The sequence below is a fragment of the Siphateles boraxobius genome, unplaced genomic scaffold, assembly GCF_051911475.1.
Source record: "Siphateles boraxobius isolate OS27281-9 unplaced genomic scaffold, OSU_SipBor_1 77, whole genome shotgun sequence".
Taxonomy (NCBI): domain Eukaryota; kingdom Metazoa; phylum Chordata; class Actinopteri; order Cypriniformes; family Leuciscidae; genus Siphateles; species Siphateles boraxobius.
The window spans coordinates 7,593,164-7,599,505 of NW_027509205.1; positions in this window are offsets into that span (position 1 = coordinate 7,593,164).

Genomic DNA, 6,342 nt, shown 5'->3' on the forward strand with positions numbered 1-6,342 from the left:
GCCCAGCGAACGACTCATTCTGGAATGTGCCTATTTATGACGTAATAAGGTAGTGAAATACTAGCCTGGTCCCACCAGACTCTCGTACATTTCATTTGTACATAGAGTCTAGCACCGCTCCATTGACAAGCTTTAAATGTCCCATATTATGCAAAATTCACTTTTGCATGCTGTTTGGATATAAATGTGTGTTGGCAGTATGTGTACACAACCACCCAATAGTGATAAAAATCCACTCACTCCTTTTTTATTAATCCCCATAAATCATTAGCAGTGTCTCCCAATGACCTGTTTTCAGAACGCTGTTTTAGTGACGTCACTAAGTACAGGCCCCGCCCACGAGTGTTGACAGACACTGCCGTTCTAACAATAGACCCGCCCTGATCGAGTTCACAGCTGCTGCACTGTCTCCCAAGCGTTGTAGGTGTTGTGTGGCTGGATGTATTAATCCACATAACTCTCTCTATTTACTCTCGAAATCTGATGCAGCCGCTGAGGAAGAGGTGGAATTATTTTGTTTTTATAGAAAATGCTCCCTCAACTCTACCGAAATTCGTTTATGTACGCACTTCTTATATCTTACTGTTTTTAGCTCAGCTCTTACGGTGATTTTCTGAAGTAAAACTGACGCTTCATCTTTTGTGTTATGTACAATAAACTTTATTAAATCAGTATATGTTTGATCATCATTCGGACCTGGTCCGAAACAGCAGACTTGTAGGCTATTAATAGTGGATACATAGGCCTACAAGCAGATGACAAATACGTTATAACCGTAATGAAACTACTAAATTATACATGTTCCATCTCTATACAGCACTCTGACTCTGTAGGCATTATTGTCCGACTTCCGGGTCGAAATGAACACCGTTGCTGAGAGTTTCTGATATTATTATCATCATTCCTTGAGATGAAATTTTCCTGAGAGACTGAGCGCGAGCTCATGAAGCTCCGCCCCCTTGTGTCATGCAGCAGCAGCTTATTTGCATTTAAAGGGCACACACTAAAACAGCGCGTTTTTCTGAGCCCCAAAAAGTGACAATTTAAACATGCTGTAAAAAATTATCTGTTGGGTATTTTGAGCTAAAACTCCATATACACACTCTGGGAACATCAGATACTTATTTTACATCTTGTGAAAAGGGGCATATTGGGGACCTTTAACTTCCTTGTGGGCAGGTACTCTATTGAAGTCTAAAACTACTGGATCTGCCCAGAGTCACTCTGGATCTGCCATAACCAATCGCTAACGTTTGGTCGTGACGTATGCCTAGCGTTCGCCTTAGCCAACTCATTCACCACTAACGGAGCGAGCTGGAAAATCAAACCTTTCCCGAACCCCGTGGGGAGGTACTTGCCCCGCCTTTAACTTCTTGATATTCGGCCGCGCTGCCACAACGGACCGAATGGCTTCGCTCGCATCTTTCTCCGCTGCCATTACTGAACTACAACTCAAAATAACGCACAACATAAACGTCATCGTTCTCAGCAATTCCCTCTGTTCGCTGATTGGCCCGGTAAAAAATTGATTGGAGGAAACCAAAGACTACAGCACAATCCCGGACCTAGTACTGAAGGAAAATGAAAATTAAGCGGAAGTACGTAGGAGGGCGGAGCCAGGCTAGTGAAAGACAACCTCTGCAGAAGAAAATCAACTTTGGCCCCGCCCACTGGCGTTGAGATGAGGAAGAGAGAATAGCACAGGGTCACTCACTGGACTAAAAATAACATTACCTTTCAAAGGATCCTAATGCTGGGAATGTGGTTGTTTATTTTTCAACAATTTGAATGTCTCTGTTGAACATTATCGTGGCGAGCAGGACGAGGGCCGTGAAAGAATGGCGCGAGGCCGGTGGTGTGATTGCTGATGAGCGACACCTTCCTCGCCCCATTCTCTCACGGCCCTCGGCCTCGTCCTGCTCGACACAATTATTTATTCGTATTCGGTGCATTTCACTGGATTCTTTCTACAGTCAGATGTTCTTTGTCCTGTCAGTAAATCAAACCAGTGACTAAACTGTCAACTTCACATTGTTTCTCTTAGTAGAGTGTAAATAATCTGTTATTTAAACTGATCACTGCAACCTTTCGTGCCACAATCACTTATCACTTTTCACAAGTAGTTCACATTTAGAGCAGTAATAGTAAAAACGTGCTAAAAGTTCGAGAGAGAGTTCCATATGAAATACTAGCTATTTCATATGCAAAGCTGTTAGACAATCACAGCAGTGGGCGTTTACACTGAAGTCTCACAGCAGACACACTCCTCAAACCAGAGGGCTAAAATCCGGCTAGGAAAATGCCTTTAATTTCTAAACTATGACAAACTCATATTTAGTTTTTGCACAATGACAGGCAGCCTTCTTTGCGCCTGTGTATTTAAATGTTTAAACACACACACAAATGTCTAAATTTTTATTCAATTTGTATCTTTGTTGCATTTATTTGTTCTATTGCTAGTCATTTGTTTATTTGTTCTTATTTTATCACTGACTGGTTACTTGTCTTCAACATATGCTTGAGAACTTTACTTACAGTTAGCTTAGTAGTTTTTGCTGTGGTATTGAAGTAATTTCACTGGTATCTAAAAGAAAAAAATTATATTATATGTATTGTTACTTTGAAAATTACTCGTATTGTGATATAAGATTTTGGTCATATCGCCCGTCCCTACTGCTTGCTATTGCAGGAAAAGTTCCTCCAGTTTTACATGTGATTTATTTAGTAACATGCTGCATTATAACCTGGTCAGAAATAATATAAATGGCCACAGATGACACTTCAAACCTAGTCTTTTTGAGAAGTTGGTGGTAGAGGAAGGTGAAATGAAAACAAAGGTTTCTAACAGTTGTACACACCAAAATATTCTTTGCATTCCGAATTGGTCCGAATAGATTTCAGCCTAAGTGATACTTCACTGATGGCCACACCAAAAACAATTATGTAGATACAATTTTCACAGGAAACAAATTTCAAATATTACTACATTTTACAAATAATTACAAAGAATCGGCAAGTAACACGTTGAATTAAACTTGAAAATTTGAAGAAGAAAGACTGAAATAGTATTTTCTTGTAAAACATGCTCCATTAATCGTTGTTTTATTTACAGCGTCGAAAAAAAAATCTTGTTTACAGTGCAATTTCACATGTTTTTTGTGTATTTTCAAAACAAAAAATACTGTATTTGTGTTTGAAAGTATTTGGTATTTTATTTTGATCAAATTCAGGTTTTTTGTATTTTTATTTGAAATACATTTTCATTTATTTATGCCCATCTCTGTATACAGTAACTATACAATTATTTTACTACATTCAGAATTTTAAACTGGTCCCTGGATGGTTTAACTGTCACTGTCCCGCTAGCGGGACGCCTAAGTTTACTTCACTATATTACAATTAAATCCTAATCTAATCATGACAAACTATATTTTGTTGGAAAGGTCTAATACTCTTAAATATATATTTTAGCACTGTTTTTTGTTACAAATTATGTAGGAATAGCAATAGATGAATTTATGACAAGAGTGCACCTCAAAAAGTCTACATCATACCAGGAATTCTGACCTTTGTCACAAAAAGTCGACCCACACACTTTTAACAATTGAAACTTTGGTTTTCATGCTAAAAGTTAATAATAAAACATATAATCTAGTATTTGTCAATAAAAAATTATAAAACAATATTATCCTATAAAATATAATATTATCTTTTTTTATCACATCACATTTTTTAATAGTAATCATAAATTAGGTATAATTTGAAAGCGTACGAACTCAGAATTCATCCTGTGAAAACCGTTTTGAAACTGGACATTGCTTTACCATATAAACGGTACTCTAAATGATTTTATCGGGCTCCTCCTCTTTTGGGCGTCATCATGTTTCATAATTTATGATCAAAACCTTCTTTAATCTTGACAAAACACATTGTCAGAAAGGTCTGAGTCTCAAGATTCCGTATTTTGTGCCAAAAGTGATATTTGGACAGAAATGTATTAATTTGTTACGGCAGAATGCATACAAATAAATTCAATGGAATGTATGTCACCCGGTGGCTATTTCTGGTTTCACGCCTAAACAAAATTTCATGGGAACTTCAATTTTTGTGATATCAACTTCAAATTTGGAACACAACTTGGTTAGACATATGGCTTCGATTTTATAGTAATTTTATAGTAAAAAATATTTAGTAAAATATATATTTTATATAAAAGAAAAAAAATGTAGTACAGTACCCTATATATGATTTACTGTAAATTTAAACTTCAATAACTTTTTCATACTTTCATTATTTGCAATAATCTGCTGAGTGTTTTCTTTAAAACAAGACCAAAGCTATGTCTATATTCCAAAGCATTCTTGAATTACAACCATTTAAGTTTGAATAGTGCATTGTAATGTCCATTCTCAAAAATGGGAGTGACAGATAAAGGGTAAACAATGTGAATAAGGTGCAACAAAACATGAAGGTGATTTAATTAAATTAGTCATTTTTGCCATTTTATAATTTTTGATAAATCATTTTATTGTATGCGTTAATTTTGCTGTTGTATAATTGAAACACCCATATACCAGTGGACAACATTTTTGGAGAAATTATATTTCAATAGATGTTATAATGTTATAATCTCATATTTCATAGCAGAATTATGATTTTTAGATGTATTCCTTTTACTTATCTCATTTCTTACCTAAATGACAATTTCAGTAAAAAAGTGGCTCATCTTATCCCACTTGCCTGTACATGTGAATTTAATAGATTCGGACTGTTCAATCTCTGGAAGTGGACGGCCTCTCAGTCTCAACGTTCTCCTTCAAGCAGGCCAGCAAGAGAGCTGATTCCCAGGCAACTTATTACCATTCTTCAGTGAAATTCCCCACCGATATTTACAGGTCAGCTATGGCATTGTTTCTGCAGCTGGAACGGCTTGTTCATGCAGACTCTGAGACACACAAGAGCCTTTCCACATGTATTCTATCTCTCTCTGCCACTTTTCCCCCTCAGTATTTCTTTTAAAATTCCATCAGGATATATCATCGTTTGGAAACAACCTAAAAAAGATCTACTGCCAGCCCCCAAGTCTCCCTTCCCTGATATGGTTCATTCTCAGCACTGCAAGTGGTTAATGGCTGTTTTCTTTTTTTTGCTGTCTCTCACTTTACCTCTTAAAACCTTCACATGGTAATGATTTTCAGTGTCTGGTTTGATCTGGTACCTCTCTGGCCCATCTGGAACAGTCTAGTCTAGACTGAGAGTTTTCCCTTTGATTCAATCCTCTGAGAACCATGCATGGGTGTTGCTCATTTATGTTTCTACATTGTTTTATTTGAAACTACAGGACCCGAATTCCCCGTACAGGGTAGCACAGAATGTAACCCGTGAATTCAACTTATTGATTGTTGTTGGGAGGGAAACATCTGCGATGAAAGGGTTTGATGCCACCTCACTCGGTGGGACAAAAAATATTTACACACATGACCACAGGACATATCAGATTAGTGTGTGAAGTAACACCTCGAGTGTTCTCAAGTAGGGCATCCTCCAATCACACTTTCCTGTCACTGCAACAAGATCTAAAATTATTCCAGTCTAGAATAAGTCATTTTCTAAGATGCTTTTTGTGATCTCGTTAGATTAACTACAAGTAAACAGCATACAGAGTCTAAAAGACAGAAACAGAGGATGAAGATTTGAGATCCTGCTACTGAGAACACTCTCTTTGTGCAAACATTTACATGTTAATTAAGCTCTTGTTATACAGTACAAATGGTTAACAGTTAGTTCAACTGCTATTTAAGACAAGAGACCTTTAAACAGTTTTTGTTTCGTCTTCTTAGACTAAACTAACAAAGAAGTCAGTCTCAAATATGCAGACACTGAGGCTATTCAGAGCAAAAATGACACCATTATATGCAATTAGACATTACTCTTTAACAAAGAACAGAGTGGGAGTTTTGCTGTCTCTCGCATCCTCTTATTTGGTAGTTATGTAACAGAAGATCCTGTATTCAGAGAATCATGAGTTAAAAAAAGGAAAACTCTTACACTTTAAACTATGCTTCCTGTAATCTGCACCCAAGGGCAATGAAGCCCAAGCAAAACATGAAAATGTTCCTAAGATTTGTCAAAGATGATTTGCATGGCTTTCTGTAGCTAAAACAGTAGAGCACGTCGCTAGCAATGCTAAGGACATATAGGTTCAATACCCATGGAATGCATAAACTGATAAAACAAAGTATAACTTGAATGCATTTGGAAGACGCTTTTATTCAAAGCGACTTATTGCATTGCTTTAAATTTGTAACGGGGATTTGTAGGAGTTGTGCATTTGAATGTCTT